Source organism: Mauremys mutica, chromosome 2 (genome assembly GCF_020497125.1).
Source record: "Mauremys mutica isolate MM-2020 ecotype Southern chromosome 2, ASM2049712v1, whole genome shotgun sequence".
In the NCBI taxonomy this organism is placed as follows: domain Eukaryota; kingdom Metazoa; phylum Chordata; order Testudines; family Geoemydidae; genus Mauremys; species Mauremys mutica.
The window spans coordinates 96,495,079-96,516,943 of NC_059073.1; the positions used below are offsets into that span (position 1 = coordinate 96,495,079).

General features: G+C 41.9%; 1 protein-coding gene across 7 annotated transcripts in view; it reads right to left on the reverse strand.

Moving 5' to 3' along the window:
- The window catches only part of CDH19 (cadherin 19), a 184,057-nt gene that overhangs the window by 65,262 nt on the left and 96,930 nt on the right, over positions 1-21,865 (reverse strand). The window contains exon 1 of one of the 7 annotated variants that reach the window (XM_045006463.1): positions 233-306. The exons of the other annotated variants lie outside the window; for them this stretch is intronic. The gene's annotated coding sequence lies outside the window, so the exon portion shown is untranslated. Of the gene's footprint in view, positions 1-232; positions 307-21,865 lie in introns of those variants that run through there. 7 annotated transcript variants of the gene reach the window in all.

The window sequence follows — 21,865 nt, forward strand, 5'->3', positions numbered from 1 at the left end:
CCTGTGGATAGGTGGTCGTCCAGCTCTGTACTTGGGGCAGCAGAGTTGCCCGGCAGCATCCCAGGCATCTGAGCAGCCCTCTTTAGGACATCACTCCTCACCCTAGTAAGGTAGGGGCCTAGAAAAGGTGGCCTAAAAATTGCCTGCCCTACAACAGCTGGCCAGCAAGCCGTGGCTGGCAGTTTAACCCAGTCTGCGGCTGAAACCAAAAGAAAAATTTGAGAAAACTTACCATTTGTGTATGGAATGTTCGTACCCTCATGGATCGAGAAGCTGTTGCAAGACCTGAGAGAAGGACAGCTCTCATTGCTCGAGAACTAGCCCGCTACAACATTGATATAGCAGCATTAAGTGAAACAAGATTGCCTGGGGAAGGTTTCTTGAGTGAACCAGGAAGTGGTTACACCTTCTTCTGGAAGGGTAAGACTGAAACAGAGGACAGAATACATGGATGAAGTGAGTATTCACCCACGAAAGCTCATGCTCCAAAACGTCTGTTAGTCTATAAGGTGCCACGGGACTCTTTGCTGCTTTTACAGATCCAGACTAACACGGCTACCCCTCTGATACTTTACAGAATACATGGAGTTGGTCTGGCAATAAAAACCTCATTGATGCATCAACTCCCAGACCTTCCAGTGGGTATCAATGAAAGATTGCTGAAACTACGCTTCCCACTAAATGCCAAACGTCATGCCACCATCATTAGTGCATACGCACCCACTCTAACATGCTCTGATAACTCAAAGGAACAATTCTATGAAGATCTCGACAGACTGATCAAGACCACACCTGTAACAGACAAACTACTCCTACTTGGAGATTTCAACGCCCGAGTCGGGGCTGACAACAAGAACTGGAAAGGAGTAACCGGGCCACATGGTGTAGGCAAAATGAACAGCAATGGACTACTCCTTTTGAGCCTTTGTTCTAAAAATGACCTGACAATTACTAACAAGCGGATAAATACAAAACGACGTGGATGCACTCTAGGTTCAAACAGTGGCATCTAATAGATTATGCAATTGTCAGAAGGCGAGACATCCGAGACGTACTGATCACCAGAGTAATGCGAGGCGCAGAGTGCTGGACAGACCACAGATTAGTCAGGACGTCTCTCCAACTTTACATCGCTCCCTCTTGGCACAAACGCCCTAAGCATGTGCGATCTGATTTCAACATGGCCAAACTGAAGGATGCTCAATGTTTCAACAATTTCCAGAAGAGTCTTGATGACAAACTGACATCCCACGGACAACTGATCAGTACTGCAACCGAAAAGTTGGACCAGTTCAAGCAGATGGTGACTGACACAGCAATAACAGCTCTTGGACCAAAGAAAAGAACACATCAGGATTGGTTTGATGAGAACTAAGAAGAAATATGCTCAGCTCTGGAAGTAAAGAGAAAAGCCTTTATCGAATGGCAGAATGATCCCTCCTCAGTCTCCAAACGGGACCATTTCAAGTACCTTCAGAGCAAAACACAGAAAGACCTCTGTCAGATACAAGACAGTTGGTGGGAGAGCAAAGCCAAAGAAATTGAGCACTGTGCTGAGACCCACAACTCAAAGATGTTCTTCAGAGCTATTAAGACTGTCTATGGACCTTCTAAACTAAGGACCACCCCACTGCTCTCATCAGACAACACAACGCTGATTAAAGATAAAGAAGGCATCAACGAAAGATGGCGAGAACACTTTAGCAACCTTCTCAATAGACCATCAACCGTGAATAATAACATCCTCAATGAAATTACACAACAACCTGCTCTGACAGATTTCGACTCTCCGCCCACTATAGATGAGATTAAGAAAGCTGTTAGCCAGATGAGTTCAGGAAAAGCTCCTGGAAAAGATGGGATACCAGCAGAGATATACAAAGCAGCAGGTCCAGCAGCACTAGCAGCGTTCCACAGTGTGATCATCAGCATCTGGGAGGATGAAAACATACTACAGGACCTACGTGACGCTACTATTGTCTCTCTTTTCAAGAACAAAGGCAGCAAAGCAGAATGTGGAAATTATAGAGGCATATCCCTCCTCTCTGTTGGAGGGAAAATCGTTGCCCACATCATCTTGAACTGCCTAATAGCCAGTATTTCAGAGGCAAATCTACCTGAAAGTCAATGTGGTTTTCGACCTGGCCGAAGCACAGTTGACATGGTGTTTGCTGTCAGACAAATACAAGAGAAGTGCATTGAACAGAACATGCACCTGTATGCTGTCTTCATAGATCTGACAAAGGCATTTGATACTGTCAACAGGGAAGCCCTTTGGACTATTCTAACACGACTTGGTTGCCCAAGAAAATTTGTCCAGATTATACGCCTTTTTCATGACAGCATGACAGGCGAAGTATTGTCTGATGGAGCCACATCTGCCCCCTTCAACATCACCAACGGCGTGAAACAAAGATGTGTTCTCGCTCCTGTCTTATTTAACCTGTTCTTTGCATGCGTCCTTAACCATGCAATGAAAGATCTGGATTGAGGCATATATTTGAAATACCGGCACGATGGTTCACTTTTTGACCTCCGTCGCCTGAATGCAAAGACTAAGACAGTGCAGAAACTCTTTCTTGAGGCACTCTTTGCTGATGACTGTGCCCTCATGGCTCACACTGAAAACGATCTTCAGCACATTGTCAACAAGTTTGCCAAGGCCTCGCAACTCTTCGGACTAACTATCAGCCTCGGAAAGACAGAAGTTCTCCATCAACCTGTACCTGGATCACATACTTCTGTTCCGAGTATCTCCACTGATGGCACTCAGCTTAAAGTAGTGGAGAACTTTAAATACCTGGGTAGTGTCATATTCAGTGATGGATCACTGGATAATGAGATCAACGCCCAAATATCCAAAGCAAGCCAGGCACTTGGCTATCTGCATGTCAAAGTTTTAAACCATCACAACGTCCGGATGTCAACAAAACTGCTTGTGTACAGAGCTGCTGTTCTTTCATCTCTTTTCTATGGGTGTGAAACATGGACACTATATAGGCATCACATCAAGCAGCTCGAAGCATTCCACATGCACTTCCTCTGCAACATCATGAAGATCCGCTGGCAAGACAAAGTGCCCAATCTCAAGGTCCTTGAGAGAGCCCAGATGACAAGCATCAAAATGATGATCATGAAGTCACAGCTACGTTGGACCAGTCATGTCAGCCGCATGGATGCCAACAGAATCCCCCGCCAGCTTCTGTATGGTGAGCTCTCCCAGGGCATCCGGCATATAGGTCGTCCACAAAAATGTTACAAGGACACCATCAAAGCCAATCTGCAGTACAGCAGTATCAAACCCAGGGACCTTGAGGACACCGCCAGCGACAGAACACAGTGGCGTTCAACAGTCAGAAATACCTGCATCACCTTCGAGGAAGACCGCTGCCGGCATCTACAAGAGGCACGCGAACGACATCACAGAGCATCAGCAGCGCACAGCCCACTGACTGCAAACTTCCCATGCACCATCTGCAGCAAAATGTGCACCTCTAGAATTGGCTTGTATAGCCATCAGAGGGCACACCATGAGACCAACAATAGATGATTTGCTCAGATTCATCATCATCGGATCGATGGACTACCAAGAATGAATACCAACACAAACTAAAGACACTTGGCCTGGCCTAGGGTTGGGGACACATACTTGCCCTGGAGGAATGGAATCTCACAAGGCTGCATTACTTGGAGAGAAACTATAATGTCTCTCACTTATAATGCAAAGTGTCATTTACTCATTTTTAGGTGAGTGTAAAGGAATTTAAGTTGAAGAAATTTACATGCTGAGGGACAAGAAGAAAAGAAAAAATGCTAATAGGAAGGTATAAAGAGTTATATGTTTCAGCTTTTAAATTTGTACACTTTCTTCTGTTTCTTCCATATTAAAGCTGTAGTATCATAGGGGAGATTTTGAAAGGAAGGAATTGGAGTTAGGTGCTCTATTGCCTCAACTTTCAGTGGGAGTTGGATACCTACCCACTTTGTACCTTTGAAAATCTCCCCCTTATATTCCTTAACACTCACTAAGGATTAATTTCCTGGCATGTGAGAAGGCCAGAAAAAAGTACACTGTAGCTCTGAAAATAAATCTACAGAGGAATTAAGCATTGTGTAGGCCTTGGGCTGTTCTTCTTCACAGAGGGTGAATTTCACCCTCAGTGATGTGTGACTTACAATATCTCTCAATCTGGGCAAAGAAGCCATTGGAATCTGACACATACCGTTCATTGTATTGTATTTCATAGCAAAGGGAAAACATGCTGAACAAAATAAAAACCAAGTGGCCTTTTCAGATAATTCATAAAGAAAATTATTTCAATCATGACTTAAATCAACTGACAGGTGTTCAGCTTGGGCTTAGGCTACTTCTGGCTTAGCCTGCTTCTGGCTACACATTAGCTTGTGTTTCAACCATCCATTCTGATGCTACCCACCTTACCCATCCAGTTTAATAGACTCCTTCAAGCATATTATAAACTAGTATTTCAAGCAGAAGGAAACAGAAGCTTGTTAGTAAACTCAGCTGACAAACACTGTATGTATACACATCAACTTAATAACTATACAGAATAAGACAATGTTGATCTGCTATTGCTTACCCATTAAGAATGCACTCAACAGCTAGCCATCAATGACAGACAATTGAAAGAACATAATTAATAAATTTCTCCTGTATTTCTTATTTGTGATGATGGCTATGATACTCATGGCATAGTATCATATCTGCTGTATGCTGCAGTTACTTTCGTTGAAAACCTCCAATTTAAGGGGGATGCAAATTGTTCTTGGCTTCAGGTGTTGCATACTGTTCACTAAATATGTAAAAAATATTAGTCCAGTTTAAAAAAAAAAATTAGGAAATGAAAAAAAAATATTGTGAGATTTTTGAGGGTGAGTGGTTGTAGTTTGTAAACTCATAAGCGATCCTCTTATGAGGAAAAAAAGAAACAAAAGCCAATTTTTTGTCAAGTGGGGGTTGTAGTTGGGAAGGGGTTGGATGGATAAGCAAAAGGGCTGGCACATGGAGCCACATGGAGCAAGAGAGAAACAGGGACCAGATTGTGCATCTCAACTTAATAGTCTGGTGTCCGCCCTACTCTTCAGACAATGTGGCTACATGTTGCCCCATACTTGGGTTGGATTGCACTGTTACATTGACAAAAATAATAGGAATATCAACTGCAATAATACTAGACAGGCTAACAAATTTTAGGGGCCTATGATGATTAACTTGCTGTGGATTAGGAAGAAATTTGCCCCACGGACATCATATTGCACAGTAGTCATATTCCTGGGGTTTGTGACACAGAGGCTCCTTAGCAAAGGGTCCCCCTTCTTTGGAAACAACTCTCATGTCAGATCTGACAAACTCACTACACCAAACAGGATATTTATTATATAGAGTAATGCAGAGGTTCCCTAACTATTCTTATTGCATACACCCTTCCAGAGCTAGCAGCTGCCTGCATACCCTTACCCTTCTCATGACTGATACTTTGTGTGTTCTTCTTAACACTATCTTTAGCCAACTGTCCATATTTCACTGTTACGTACAGATATAGTTATTGTGCAACATATACAACCAAAAAGAAAACCCTAAGTTCTGAGCTCAGTTACACTGAACAGTTGCTGGGCAACTGAACCCATGCTGTACAGTGATTGGAGGTGAGGCCTCTGTATGCCAGCGTCACTATGTAACTGGTCTCACTGGTATATCTTGAAGTAAATAAACTACTGTATTTTATATAACAAATGCCCAAAGTGTTATAAAGCTTATGAAAATTATAAAAATTCAATAAATAAAGAAATTAATACATAGAATCCACCATTACACAATTTATCCCACGTGCCCCCAGAGATGTCTTGCTTATTCCTAAGGGTACACATACCACAGTTTGGGAACCCCAATGTAATGTATATACAGAAAGCTCATAACTTGTCAAGATTCCTAACAATTGTGAAATACTTAAATAATACCCATATATGTATTTATATTGAAAGGACTTGGAGTAAAAAATAGTCATCAGAGCATAAAGTGTCTCAGTGATGACCCATTCAGGCAGAAGAGAGTTGTTACCCACTATGGTAGCTGGTGATGCATTGCAAGGCTCATTTGTTTCACCTTGCACAATACTAAAACTTTCAATGGAAAACCATCAGAGACAACTGCAAACAATCAAAACCACTTAAAGTTAAAAAAAAGGAATTTTTACAAGACAGGTATTGCTCTGTCTATAAATAGAAACAAAAGACTGTTTCAGTAAAACACAGAGAAGGGAAAGGACCTCTGGATCTATTCACTAAGGCAGTGTTTCCCAAACTTGGGACGCCGCTTGTTCTGGGAAAGCCCCTGGCAGGCCGGGCCGGTTTGTTTACCTACCGCATCCGCAGGTCCAGCCGATCACGGCTCCCACTGGCCGCAGTTCGCTGCTCCAAGCAAATGGGAGCTGCTGGAAGCGGCATGGGCTGAGGCATGTGCTGGCCGCCGTTTCCAGCAGTTCCCATTGGCCTGGAGCAGTGAACCGCAGCCAGTCGGAGCCGCAATTGGCTGGACCTGCGGACGCGGCAAGTAAACAAACTGGCCTGGCCCAGCAGGGGCTTTCCCTAAACAAGCGGTGTCCCAAGTTTGGGAAACACTGTTTTATATAATAAGCTAATGATAATTTTACTATATTAAAATGTAAGCTGTTATATGTTTCTTTGAAAAAAGATTACCTCTGCAAATGTGCTGCTGTATACCTCCAGCCACTTAGGATTCAACCAGTAAGGATGGAATTTATTTGAAATGTTATCTTCATTATTTCTGTAATTCCCAAGGGAGGATTCATATTTAGATCAAACTATATAATTAATGTGTTTGGTTTGTTGTTTTTCTTTGTAACTTTTTTTTGAAGAAAAAAACACATATATGCAATTATAGGTGTGAAATTATTAATTCTCTTCCTGTGTGCAAAGTGGTGGGCACCCTACTAGATGGCCAAAAAGCCACAATCCCATAAAAGGTCATACTGGTTAAAAACTGACCTGGTTTAGTGGAAAAATGAAGACAGTGCATTCTCTGGCCTGGTCTACACTAGGCGTTTAAATCGGTTTTAGGAGCATAAAACCGATTTAACGCCAAAACCGTCCACACTAGGAGGCACCTTATATCGATTTTAATGGCTCTTTAAACCGGTTTCTGTACTCCTCCCTAACGAGAGGAGTAACGCTAGTATCGGTATTAACATATCGGAGTAGGGTTAGTGTGGACGCTGATCGACGGTATTGGCCTCCGGGAGCTATCCCACAGTGCACCAGTGACCGCTCTGGACCGCAATCTGAACTCGGATGCAGTGGTCAGGTAAACAGGAAAAGCCCCGCGAACTTTTGAATATTTCCTGTTTGCCCAGCGTGGAGCTTACGATCAGCACGGTTGGCGATGCAGTCCGAAATCAAAAATAAAAAAAGAGCTCCCGCATGGACCATGCGGATGTGATAGCTGTAAGGGCAGGCAAATCAGTTCTATCATTTCTATCAGTGCTCCGTTACAGAAGATGAAATTCAGAATCCTTTTTTAAAAATCTCCAGACAGACGCCATAGCAGGGACTCAGCGCACTGCAGCGTGACAAGCGTAATGGAAAGCCAAAGAATCAAATGGATGCGCATGGACTGGAGGACTGAAAGCTATCCCACAGTTCCTGCAGCCTCCTAAAATTATTTGCATTCTTGGCTGAGCTCCAAATGCTTCTAGGGTCAAACACAGTGCCCGCGGGTCAGGGCATAGCTTGGCAATCTACTCACCCCACCCCCCACCCACCCCCCCAAGCGAAAGGTAAAACAAACCTCTGCCTCCCTTACAGGTCACCCTAACTTTACCGAATGCTGCAGATAGACGCGATAGTGCAGCCCTAAACCCCACCATCCTTGCTCCCCCCCCCGCCATGGGCGGCTGATGGTACAAAAGGATTGGAAATCCATCTTCATCATCAGCATAAGCTGATCGTGCAAAAAGATGGAAATCCATTCTCATCATCAGCCTCAGCTGATGGTACAAAAGGACTGGTAACCGTCCTCGTCATCAGCCTATTGGCCCTAATTTTTTCTGGTGGATGGATGGTGCCAATATGGCTGGTAACCATCCTCATCATAGCAACAGGGGGCTGAGCTCCATCAGCCCCCCACCCTTCATGTGTAAAGAAAGATTCAGTTGCCCCTGGACTAGCAGTGGGATGCTGGGCTTCTCTCCCTACACACTGCTTAATGTCCTGTCTGGACTATCATAGCAGCTGGAGGCTGCCTTCCACTCATTTCTCACTAACAAGTCAGTGTGTCTTATTCCTGCATTCTTTATTAATTCATCACACAAGTGGGGGGACAATGCTACGGTAGCCAAGAAAGGCTGGGGGAAGAACGGAATCAACAGGTGGGGTTGTTACAGGAGCACCCCCTGTGAATAGCATACAGATAATAATTTCTGCCGGCTCTGACACAGAGCAGGTGGTTCTCTAACACACTTGCCTATATTAGGCAGCACTGATTCTATTTTTAGATACCAAAAAAGGAGGGATTGACTCAGGGAGTCATTCCCCAATTTTTTGCTTTTGCGCCCCTGGCTGATTGGCCAGGGGCACTTATGACAGCAGCCAATGGTACAGGCTAGTAACCACTTTTGGCTTTTGTGCCCTGGCTGATTGACCAGGGCACTAGCAGCAAATGGTACAAAAGGACTGGTAGCCATGATCATCCTCAGTTCCAATTTATGGAAGGGTTTGGATGGTGCAATATGGCTAGTAACCATCTCTGCTGTCATGCAAAAGCAAAAGCATGCTTCTGTGTAGCGCTGCTGAATCGCCTCTGTGAGCGGCATCTAGTACACATACGGTGAGAGTCACAAACGGCAAAAAAAGCTCCATGATTGCCATGCTATGGCATCTGCCAGGGCAATCCAGGGGAAAAAGGCGCGAAATGCTTGTCTGCCGTTGCTTTCCCAGCGGAAGGAGTGACTGACGACATTTACCCCAGAACCACCCGCGACAATGATTTTTGCCCCATCAGGCACTGGGATCTCAACCCGGAAGTTCCAAGGGGCGGGGGAGGCTGCGGGAACTATGGGATAGCTAGGGAATAGCTACCCACAGTGCAACGCTCCAGAAATCGACGCTAGCCTCGGACCATGGACGCACACCACCGATTTAATGTGTTTAGTGTGGCCGCGCGCACTCGATTTTATAAAATCTGTTTTACAAAACCGGTTTATGCAAATTCGGAATAGTCCCGTAGTGTAGACGTACCCTCTCTCTCTCTCTTTCTCTCAACACAGATGGGAGAAAGGAGAAGTTGATGAAAATGAATGTAAATCACAAGTTAGGAATAATAGAAAATTGATAAGTGAAGCAAAGTGACACAAGGGGCAATCTATGGCCTAGATAGATAGATATAACTTCATTACTAAATGGAGTTGGTAGAGTTGTCAATAATAATTCAGAAAAAGCAAGTGTTCAATAGTTGTGTACTGTATTTTTGATGGATACTCTTTCCATTCCACTGGTATTGCTGAAGAATATTAAACAGAAGTTACTCAAGTTAGACACTTTTAAATCAGCAGATCCAGATGACTTGCATCTACGAGTTTTAAAAGAGCTAGTTTAGGAACTTGCTGGACCATGAATGTTGATTTTCAATATGTCTTGTAACATGGGGGAAGTTCCAGAAGACTGGAAGAAAGCTAATGTTATGACAATTTTAAAAAAGGGTAAATGTGATGTCCCAGGTAATTAAAGGCATGTCACTCTGACATTGATTCCTGCAAGATAATTGAGCAGCTGATATGGGACTTGATTAATCAAGAATTAAGAGGGTAACCTAACTAACACAAATCAACAAGGGTTTTTGGAAAATAGATCTTTCAAACTAACTTGATACCTTTTTTATGAGATTACAAGTTTGGTTGATAAAGGTAGTAATGTTTATGTAATATTTTTAGACTTCTTTATGGTGTTTGACTTGGTATCACATAATATTTTGATGAAAAACTAGAAAGAGATAAAATGAACACAGCACATATTAAATGGATTAAAAAATGTCTAACGGACAGGTCTAAATGCAATTGGAAATGCAGAATCATCAGAGAGCAGGCGTGTTACTTGGAGTCTATGAATAATCCCATTCTTTCTACTTCTGTTGTTGAATTCCACCGAGATGGTAAATAAAGACCAATTACTGCAGACTTGGTGTGATAGAACCTCTTTATTATTATTCACTGCCTTTTAATTATAGCTTTATATTTTTGGAACCTGTGTGAAGGATAGTCTGATGTAACATTTTTACTCTTTAGTTCTTTTAATAATACTGTGCATACTACACTAGAAAAAGGAATAGTGGAATGAGTATGACATTGGGAATAAGGAATTTGTTAATTCTAATCTTGGCTCCACTGAACTTTCTTTTTGGCCTTAGGTAAGTCACTTCAGTGATTAATATGCTTATTAGAGCTACCCTCCCCCCCCCCCCAAAAAAAAACAGGAGCGGGGGGGAATGCATTAGAAATTTTGCAGAAGTTTACAACTTTTTTTTACTGAAATTTAATTTTTGACTAAACTTCCCAAACAGCTCTAATATCTACCTTCCAAGAGTGTTGTGTGGATTAATTAGTTAATATTTATAAGGTGGTTTGAGCAAGTGAATTGTAATATTCATTGCCAAAAACTTTGTTAACACATAGTTAAGGTTGACCAGCCTTGCCTTGTACCTGCCAGAATATCAATATATTTAAACCTCTGAAAACCAGGAAATACAGAATCAAGTTACATGCCAGCCTGCCCCACAACCTTAATTCTGCCCTCTGGAGCTGGCAAGAGCTAGTGGAGATACGTTTCAACCAGGGCTTCCCTATGATAAGCAGACATAAGGAATGAGTAGGTAAATGTGCCATTTTGTATGGCATATTGTTGTATGGCAATCTGCATGCACTTAGTCCGCCCTTTGCTGTGTTATGACCAGCTGAAATGGCTGAGTAAAAGCTAGGTGTAGACAGATGGAGTTTACTTAACCCTCCCTAAATACAACTTTTGCTTCAGTGAGGACACAGTTTCTTTTACTCTACTCAGGTGCTGTGTCCTTGCAGTGCTTGATATCATCTGGGATAATAAAGGATGATACCATGTCTGTCATGGGTGGATTCGGGCATCATTCAAAGGGTGCTACCAGGATGACTTGTGAGTTGTCAGAGAGGAGCATTGTTTTTGAAAGATGTAAGGTATCTTCCCCCTTTTTTTTTCTGTAGCAAAGCTGAGGAGGCCTATCTCATTTAGCTTATGAAATGTTTGCACAATATTTCTAGATTTACACCATTTCTCCTGTTTTCCACTTTGACATTCTCTTTTAAAAAAAATAAATTATTGTATGGATAAGTTGTATGCATCTCTTCCTTAAGAGAATGAATCCTGCCACCTCTACGGAGAGGTATACCAGTATGGATAAGCCTTTCGCCAATCTGAGAATGGCTAATGTTGATGTTTGTATTCATGTAATTTGTTTCCTATGCACGCCTCCATATCTGAATGATTGTCTGACAACTGTGTCACAATCTCTGTATACCTACAGCGATCATTAACTGCTGTCATGTTTTGTTTCCTACCAATAAATCTCATTTCTGAGATCTTAGTTAGCTGCAACATGTGTTTTATTTCAAATGTCACAATATACATTGGTCTGGCATACGTATAATATTTATGTAGGTCTGTAACCAATGGGTTATCTGGGTCCAAATCAACCCTTTTTTAAATAGGCACAAATCTGAAGTAGCTCCTTTGATTCCAGCTGTCTGGATTTGCATCTGCGTATGTGATAACAAAACCTAGACCATTCCTGAGGCCTAGTATTCAATCACTCCCCTACAGCTTAGAACAGTGCAAACAACTACAGTGTGCTGGAGCCCAGGACTTCCATCTCTTTCACTCCGCTGCAAGAACATGTATAGCAGCCATGGGGACAGGATCACAGTGCATGACGAGGGGGAAGAGTGGGAGAAAGAGGCTAGGCACAACATAACCCTGCAAAGGGGTTACTAGTCCCTTCTAACCATGTCCCAAAATGTATTTTTGCAGGGCAGCATATTGATAATTACTTCTTACCTACTCCTCCCTGAACAGATCATTAAAAATACACAAGGAATTGGTCACAATAGCAAAAGTTAAAGGACCTGATTTAAATGTTAGACATGATAGAAGAATCAGCATCTTTGTTGTCAAGCTGCATTTCCTACTGAATCCTACACGTGGAAGTGCTGATAATGAAAAGCAAATTTGGACAACTACTAAAAGACAATATGGTGTGGTGTTGTAACATAAAGAAAGGCATAGGACACTTCTTGGGACAAGAATCAGGACTCAGGGAGACTAATATTGTCAGGAGCAAATCACTATCAAATGCAATTGCCTTTTAGTGCAACCATTTATATTTTATTCCTCTTGTTGTCATTTCTATCACATAGTCAGGTGTGTTAACACTTCAATTTAACTCAATAAATGCTAAAGTCCCTAAGATCCTCCTCAGGCAAGGACTACACATCCAGAGTCTCCAGAGACTACACAACTGGACTCCAAATTACTGCCCAGTACCTCTCCCTCATTCCCTGGTATCTCCTGCAAGAGGGAGATTCCACAGTGCTCAGAAAGGGGTGGGGGTTGGAGAGACATTTTCAGAAGTACTTATGCCCTGTTTTCAACATTGACGTAAGCAGTTAGGTTCTTAAGTCCCATTGACTTTCAATGAGTTAAACCCCTAATTCATTTAAGTACTTTGGAAACATTTACTCTCAGGCCTGGTCTACACTGGGGGGGGGTGTCGAACTAAGGTACGCAACTTCAGCTTCGCGAATAGCGTAGCTGAAGTCGAACTACCTTAGTTCGAACTAATTACCCGTCCTCACGGCGCGGGATTGACGTCTGCAGCTCCCCCGTCGACTCCGCCACCGCCGTTCGCGGTGGTGGAGTTCCGGAGTCGACGGGAGCGCGTTCAGAGTTCGATATATTGCGTCTAGATGAGATGCGATATATCGAACTCCGAGAAGTCGATTGCTACCCGCCGATCCGGGCGGGTAGCATGGACGTACCCTCAGGCTTCAGTCATTTGCGATGGTGTTGGTCTATATGGTAATATGCTGCATAAAGTAGCTGGCCCCTTGTGTCCTTCCCCTCCAACCCACATTCCAAATGATATTTTCCAACATGTTCTTACCAATTCTTTTTGGCCAACATATTTTTTTGGAATAGAGCAACTGGTCTGTTGGTCTTCTGGTTCCTGGGGCTATATGTTCCTGAGACTGGATTAAGTCCTAGGCTCAGAGTTGTTAGGCACAGAAGCAGTATCAGCTTCACACCTGAAGTATGGGAGCATTAGCCTATCTCTGATGCTTGTCTTCCACCGAGCTAAGGCCACTGCCTCTACTGCCATTGCTGTGGCTCTGGGGAGGGCAAATGAGGATGAAGATCCTGGGTGTTGTGGAAGGGTAGGACTTCTCTACAGATTGGCCTGTCACTCACAGTTTGAGCCACAGTCTTCCCTGCCCACCACTGCCATTCTTCTCAGCCTCCAGCTTTTCAGACAGCTCTATGAAGACTGCCTTCCCCAGACAGACAGACAGTAATGGGGCAGACATGTCATCCATACCACACCCGTCACATGAGTAGAGGGCTCTATATGTGGGCGAAGGACATTGAAAGGACTATCCCCAAATCCAAGGGCTCTGTGAGGGTGCTGTCCTTCCCCCACAGACAGTGGGCTCTGAGGCAATAATGGCTCCTCTACCTTAGCAGTAGTTCCTATGCATCCTGGTTGCATATAGAGTAGATATAGAGAGAGTTGCAGGGGGGTGAGGCTGAAAGCAGGCTTATATTTGGGTCAGGCCAAATAGGGCCCAACATTGCCATAATCCTTCCATGTTAGTTCCTAGAACTATTGGTCTTTCAACTGAAACGAATAGAGACTATTTTAAAAAAATGAATAGAGATCAGAAGAAATTAATAGAGGACAGTTGAATGAGTGTGATTGAATCTATTGGAATTCCCAGTAGGGCTATGCATGGAACAACTAGGGAGGAGCTTACACAGATTCTAGGGCGGTGCTGTGGAGGCTGCACCACTCCTGCATTTCCCTAGCCCGAACAATGCCAGAGGAGCGCCTGGGTCCTCAGACTGAAATAAGCAATTTGAATAATCTAATTTGAATGAGGTTGCTTATATATATATATATATATATAATTGTTTAATATATGCTGTCTGATTTTAATAAAAAAGGAATACTACTATTTTGGCTCATTATCAGCAGTATTTTTATACTGTAATTAAAGAACTGTTGCTCCAATGATTTCAAATACTTGTTTTAAGGAGTTTAAGCTTGAAAACTAAAAGGTTGTTCCAAGCCATCACCATGATCAGAACAATACATCATAGCAGTTACACAAAGGAGATTATGCACAGAGTTTATGATATACCTGTAGAAGAGCTCAATCCCAAATCCCCTTGGATTACTGAGCATTTGCCATCAGATATTAAAAAATGGGTAAGAAGTTTAATGCATCTGATTAAACTTCTGATTAAAAATAGTGTTTATCTCTAACACTGACTAATAAATAATTATCTCCTGCTCTCTTTCACAGATTACACGAGTACAAAACCAAATCCTATTTAAATCAAATTGCAGCTGGATGCTACCAAGCTGAAGAAAAATTGAAATCTTTACCTGCAAATTGAATATTATGACAAATTACATTCACTTTTACAGTCATTCAGTAACTACAGCAATTTTTTTAGAGATCTCAAATCAAGAAATCAATTTACCAAACAGATGCTTGGACTCTAAAGATTCAATTATGTCAATGCTCGAAGTAAAATCTACAAACTAAAGTAAGAAAATGTTATATATGAATTGTAGCTTCTTCTAAGTATTCTGTTAACTAGATATTTCTGAAGATAGTTTGTGCACTGTGTATTTAAAAAAAAAACCTGACACCATGTCCTTAACATAAATGTTTTGATTATTTAAAAAAGTAAAAAAAAATAAAAAAAACACAGTGGCAACATCAAAAATCACTCCCTTCGGTACCTAATTTCTATTGTTGAGAAATGGCAAATCTAAATACAAAATATTTGACTCACTGAGCAAATTCTCCAGGAACACTGTCAACTCTTCAGGATATGACTTAGTACTGTAACACCACTTGTCAGCATAACTTTGTAAAGGGCCACATTCTGTGACTTAACACACTTGAATCCGTTTGTCAGATGATTTTCAGGAAAGTACTTCCTGAGACATTCCACTATGTTTTTTTAGGGTTTGGTTCCTTTTGTCTTCATTCAAATTTGTCTTCTCATATAAAAACTAACATAAATGCCTGAATCTTGATCACATTGAAATCAATGAGATAGGCTCATAGATGTGTAAGGCTTTAGTATCCTCAGCGAGGTCTGTCTTTTCTGCCTTATCTGATGAATCATGATGGGATGATTTTTCTCTCACTTACATTGGTGTAAATCAGGAATAACTCTGATGGAGTTACCAATGGGAAACAAGTATGGGATCAGATCAAGGCACTTATATGTGAGTAATATTACATTCCATAGTCATGTAACAAAATCCCTCAGGTAAACATAAAAAGCAACCATAACAGAGGGTGAGATTTTGGAAAATGCTGTTAGGATAATAGGTGTAACAAGAGGGAAATCAGTGGCAGAATCTGTTGAACACCTTAGATGCCTATTGTATAAATGCAAGGAGTATGGGGAATAGACAGGAAGAACTGAAAGTGTTAGTACTTAAAATAAACTATGACTTAATTGGCATCACAGAAACTTGGGATAACTCTCATGATTGGAACATTAGTGTAGATGAGTATAGCTTGTTCAGGAAGAGAGGTGGTGGTGGTGCATTATACATCAAGAATATACAAACTTTTTCTCAGGTCCAGAGGAGATGAGAGGCAGAACTGTTGAGTCTCTGTGTAAAGATAAAAGGGGTAAAAAATATAGGGTTTATGTCACGGAATCAGGAAGAGGAGGTGGATGAGTCATTTCTAGAACAAATAAAAAATATCAAAAAATCAAGTCCTGGTAATCATGGATGACTTTAACTAGCCCGACATATGTTGGAAAAGTAATAGGGCAAAACACAAAATTTCCAATAAGTTCTTGGAAGAGATTGGGGACACCTTTTTGTTTCAGAAAGTGGAGGAAGTAACTAGGGGAACAGCCATTTTAGACCTGATTCTGACCAACAGGGAAGAATTGGTAGTGAATCGAAAGACAATTTATATGGAAATGATCATGACATGATAGACTTCATGACTATAAGGAAAAGATGAGTAAGAACAAGAGAATAAGGGCAATGGAATTCAAAAAAGCAGATTAACAAACTCAGATATCTGGTAGGTAAAGACTCATGGGAAGAAAATCTAAGGAGAAAAAGGAGTTCAAAGGAGATAGTAACTTCAAAGGAGACAATATTAATGATACAACTGCAAACTATCCTGAAAAGGAAAGAGAGAAAGAACAGTAAGAGGCCATGATGAGGTCTTTAAAGATCTGAAAGGGTCAAAAAGGGATCCTATGAAAAATGGAAATATGGACAAATTACTAAGGAGGTGCACAAAAGAATAACACAAGCATATAGGGACAGTCAGAAAGGTTAAGGTACAAAATGAGTTTCACCTAGAAAGGGACATAAAAAGCAATAATAAGTAATTTTTAAAATAGTTTAGGAGCAAGAGAAAGAGGAAAGAAAGTGTAGGTCCTCTATTTAAGAGAGCTGATAACTGATGACATCAAGAAGGCTGTGGTGTTTCACATATGTTTTGCTTCAATCTTCACTAAAAAAGATAATGGTGACCAGATACTCAGCACAATTAATATTAACAATAAGGGGGAAGGAACACAAGCAAAAATCAGGAAAGAACTGGTTAATTGTTTAGATAAATTGACAAGGCCTTACAAAATTCAAGCCAGGGTACTTAAGGAACTAGCTGAAGCAATCTCAGAAGCATTAGTAATCTTCATGAATTTGTGGATAGGTGAGGTCCTGGAATAATAGAGAAGAGCAATCATAGTTCCTATCTTTAAAAAGAGGAACAAAGAGGACTTGGGGAATTATAGACCAGTCAGGCTTACTTTAATACATGGAAAAATACTTCAGCAAGTTATTAAACAAACAATTTGTAAACACTTAGAGGATAATGTGGTTAAATAATATCCAGACTTGATTTGTCAAGAGCAAATCATGCCAAAGCAACCTAATTTCCTTTTTTGACTGGGTTACTGGGCCTAGTTGCTAGGGGGAAAGCTGTGTATGTGATCCATCTTGATTTTAGTAAGGCTTTTGACACAGTCCCACATAACAGTCTCATAAGCAAATTAGGAAAACTAGATGAAATTAAATTGGGTGCGTATCTAGTTGAAAGAGTACACCCAAAGAGCAGTTATCATTTTTTCACTGTCAAACTGGGAAGGAATAGCTAATGAAGTCCTTCAATCTTGGCTCAGGTACTATTCAATACTTTTGCTAATGACTTGGATAATGAAGTGGAGAGTGTGTGTACAAAAGCTGCAGATGGCATTAAGATCGGAGGCGCTGCAAGCACTTTGGAAGACAGGATTAGAATTCAGAAGGATCTTGACAAATTGGAGAATTCGTCTGAAATCAACAAGATGAAATTCAATAAAGAGAAGTGCAAAATACTTCTCAAAGGATGGAAAATTCAAATGCACAACTGCAAACTGGGGAATTACTGGCTAGGTCAGTGGTGGGCAACCTGCTGGCTGCAGGCTGCATGTGGCCCATCAGGGTAATCCACTGGCAGGGCACCAGTTTGTTTACATTTGCACAGCCACCCGCAGCTCCCAGTGGCTGCAGTTCACCGTTCCTGGCCAATGGGAACTGTGGGAAATGGCGTGGGCTGCAGGGATTATCCCTCTTAGTCATCTCTTTGCCACTGCTCTGCAAAGTCACTTGTATGGTAGCATTTTATATTTCCCATTTGCACTTACTCTGCATTTGTATTAAATGGGAGAATCAGATCCAAAAAATCAGTACAGCCAGAGGCCTCATGGCACAAATGCCTCAGAAATTAAAGGTTATTGTTATTATGATTGTTATTAGTAAAATAATCAATTTCCTTCCTACTGTGTTTTTCTGGAGGCAGGTTTAATCCTTCTAAATCCCTACTCTCTAAACGTCATGCTTTTTTGGATGCTGGCAAAGTATTGTGTATCTAAAAGAAACAGGACTATATGAACCCCATCCTCATCTCTATGATGTGCTCTCTATCTTTCTTCTTTGACCTCACATCCAGTAAATTCCCTGCCCACTTTCTCTGTCTGTCCCATTTATCTTCCTTGACTCACTGCAATGCTGAATCGCTTTTTTGCTTGCTCTCCCCAGCCTACACAGAATTCTCCCTCCCCTCTCATAAAGATATTAAATCAATTTATTTCTTCCAATCTTAATTTAAAACCTGCCTGTTTGTTTGAGCCTAAGATTGATCATCTACCTGCTCACTAAAGCGCCTGTCAGTTCTATCACCAGTACTGTAACTTATCTGCCAGAATACTTTATTGCATCTTGATCCAAGTTTCCTAACTCTCTTCAATCTTTGTATGTCATTATTCCCTCTTTACCTATATGAGTCTCTGTAGCTAACTCTGTTAAATGTTATCTCTCAATCATAGCTCTCTGTACAGTGTTTTTGATATTTTACTTCATAGAACACTATTGTAAAAAAATAAACTGTGCTGTATTATATTGTTAAACCAAAGTCTCTGTGACTCATTCAGAAGGTAATTTGGTCGACCTCAAGAGCTACTATAACTTTGTAGTCTCATTTTTCATATCTCAAACTGAATAGTGTTTGATATCTTCAGTGCTTTCTATGTTACTGTAGTGTTAAAATGCATAATCAAACTGTAGATTTTTAAACTTTATTACATACTTTTCTCTTTCCCCAAGAGATACAACTCAAGCTGAGAAGCCAGCAGAGGAAAAAGATAGAAACAGAATGAGTCCACATTAAAAAATAAATCCTGGCCAGTCTGAAAGAGCATGAGAGGATTAATGGAGCAGGAATCTGAATTAGAGGCAAATGACAAAGGAAAGTGAGTGACTGGTAGAGGCTGTCGTTCAGAATGCAAAACAAAATAAAGTTTGCTTAATTCTCCTGCAGTGGTTGGGAAAGTAGCCAGGCACTGAGTTAGAACCTAGACAGAGTTAGAGGGAAACAATAGCAATAGCGGGTCTCCAACAGTTTATTCCATATAGAGCAGTGTCCTGTGCCCACAGTCATATACTAGGTTACCAGCAATCAGGATGGAATGTTGTCAAAAGCTGCAGATTTCTTCCCCATTTATAAGACTCATTGGAGATTTTAGACAAAATCTGCAAGGGGTTTCCATTTAGTTTTTGGCTCTGGTAGCGTAATTCAAAAATACTATTGTTAAAGTAATCTTCCGTTGCTGGGTTGAACTTTGCAGAAACTGTGCAAGCTCCACTAGAAGAGTCCCGTATTTTGTAGATGGCAGAACTGTATTCTAAATTTTAAGGCCTGTCTCAAATTAATAAGCAAAACATTATATATTAGGGCTGGCCTTGGTGCTGTGTGGTTAGTGTATAACATTGCAGTGTCTGAGTTGAGATCTACCTTCCAGACCCAGGTGAGTAAAAGATTGGAGCAGGAAATAAGAGTGTTATAGATGCTGTGTGATCAGAACTTGTAAAAAAGGGAGACTATTCTGTAGTTCTGAAATAAATCATGTAGCTGAACAACAAGCAGAGTTCATGGGATGCAAAGGGAGTCACAGCCTTCCTTCAAAGACCAGGAATCTCACTGGGACAGGAGAGATGTGGACACTAGGTTATCAAGTTGGGGAAATAACATGAGGCTCTGGAAGATGGTAGGATTGTCCTGGGATGTAGGAAGTTTAGGCAGCTAATAAACAATTAGACAATTTATAACTATTCTTAAGACTATGTCCTGGGACTGGGGAGGGTTGTTTCTTTAAATAGTTGCTCAAAATGTGCAATGAAGATGTGCGGATACATAAAGAATCAAAGTAACAAGGCAAAATTTAAAATAATTATGTGAATCTTGTAAATATATTATTGCTAAAGCAGAGTTTGTGTATCTGCATTTTTCACATTATCTAGGTTACTGAATAGAAGCTATTGCAGGGGTGGGCAAACTTTTTGTCCTGAGGGCCAGATCTGGGAATAGAAATTGTATGACAGGCCATGAATGCTCACAAAATTGGGGTTCGGGTGTGGGAGGGGGTGAGGGCTCTGGTTGGGGGTGAGGGCTCTGTGGTGATGCCAGAAATGAGGAGTTCAGGGTGTGGAAGGGGGCTCCGGGCTGGGACAGGGGGATGTGGTGAGGGGGGAGGTGAAGGCTCCAGCTGGGTGTGCAGGCTCTGGAGATGAAGGATTTGGTGTGCAGGAGGGTGCTCCAGGCTGGGACTGAGGGGTTCGGAGGGCAGGAGGGGGATCAGGACTGGGGCAGGGTGTTGCGGCGCAGGGAGAGACTCAGGGGTGCAGGCTCCAGGCAGCGCTTACCTCAAGCAGCTCCTGGAAGCAGTGGCATGTCCTTTCTCCAGCTCCTAAGCGGAGGTGTGGCCAGGTAGCCCTCCACCCTGCCCCATCCATAGGCACTGCCCCAGCAACTCCCATTGGCTGTGGTTCCAATGGGAGCTGCAGAGGCGGTGCTTGGGGCAGGGGCAGTATGCAGAGCGAAGCCCCCTGGCATTCCCTATGCGTAGAAGCTGGAGAGGGGTGATGCTGCTGCTTTTGGAAGCTGTGTAGAGCAGCCCCTGACACTGCTCCTTAGCTGGAGTGCCAGATCAGGGAAAGCCCCAGGCCCCACTCCCCAGTGGGGGCTCGAGGGCCAGATTAAAATGGCTCATGGGCCAAATCCAGCCCACAGGGCTATAGTTTGCCCACCCCTGAGCTATTGTATCATGTTTGAGAGAACCTAAATCAATACATGGTTTTGGTAACTTTGTCAGAAAATAATTAAGGAGACTCAGACTAGCTATGACCTGGCTTGCTTTCTCCCATAACAATTTGTAAAGTCCATTTAATTACTATATTTATTAATAACATATTTATATAATACCAGAGAGTTCAATCAACAGTGAACAATAATAATATTTAGAAAAGGACTCTGCCTCCCATAAATCATGCATGTGCAGGGCTTTGTTCTGGAAAATATTTCGAACTCTTAAAAAATATCCTATCAGAGAGACAGTGTTTATGATCAGAGGGGTAGCCATGTTAGTCTGGATCTGTAAAAGCAGCAAAGAGTCCTGCGGCACCTTATAGACTAACAGACGTATTGGAGCATGAGTTTTCGTGGGTGAATGCCCACTTCGTCGGATGCATGACATGCATCTGACGAAGTGGGTATTTACCCACGAAAGCTCATGCTCCAATACGTCTGTTAGACTCTCATAAATAACCAAACTTCCATACAAACGGACTTCACTAAAATAAGACAGGAGATCTACATTACTCACTTCACCTCTCTACAAAGGAAAAAGGTCTGTAAGCTGTCTAAAATCCTACCTGCCACATGGGGCCACAACAGTGGTACCCCTAAACCACCCAGCAATATCGTCAATCTATCCAACTACACACTCAGCCCAGCAGAAAAGTCTGTCTTATCTCGGGGACTCTCTTTCTGCCCTACCACCCCCACAAACATGATACAGTTCTGCGGTGATCTGGAAGCCTACTTTCGCCCATGCATCCGACAAAGTGGGTATTCACCCACGAAAGCTCATGCTCCGATACGTCTGTTAGTCTATAAGATGCCACAGGACTCTTTGCTGCTTTTACAGTGTTTATGAG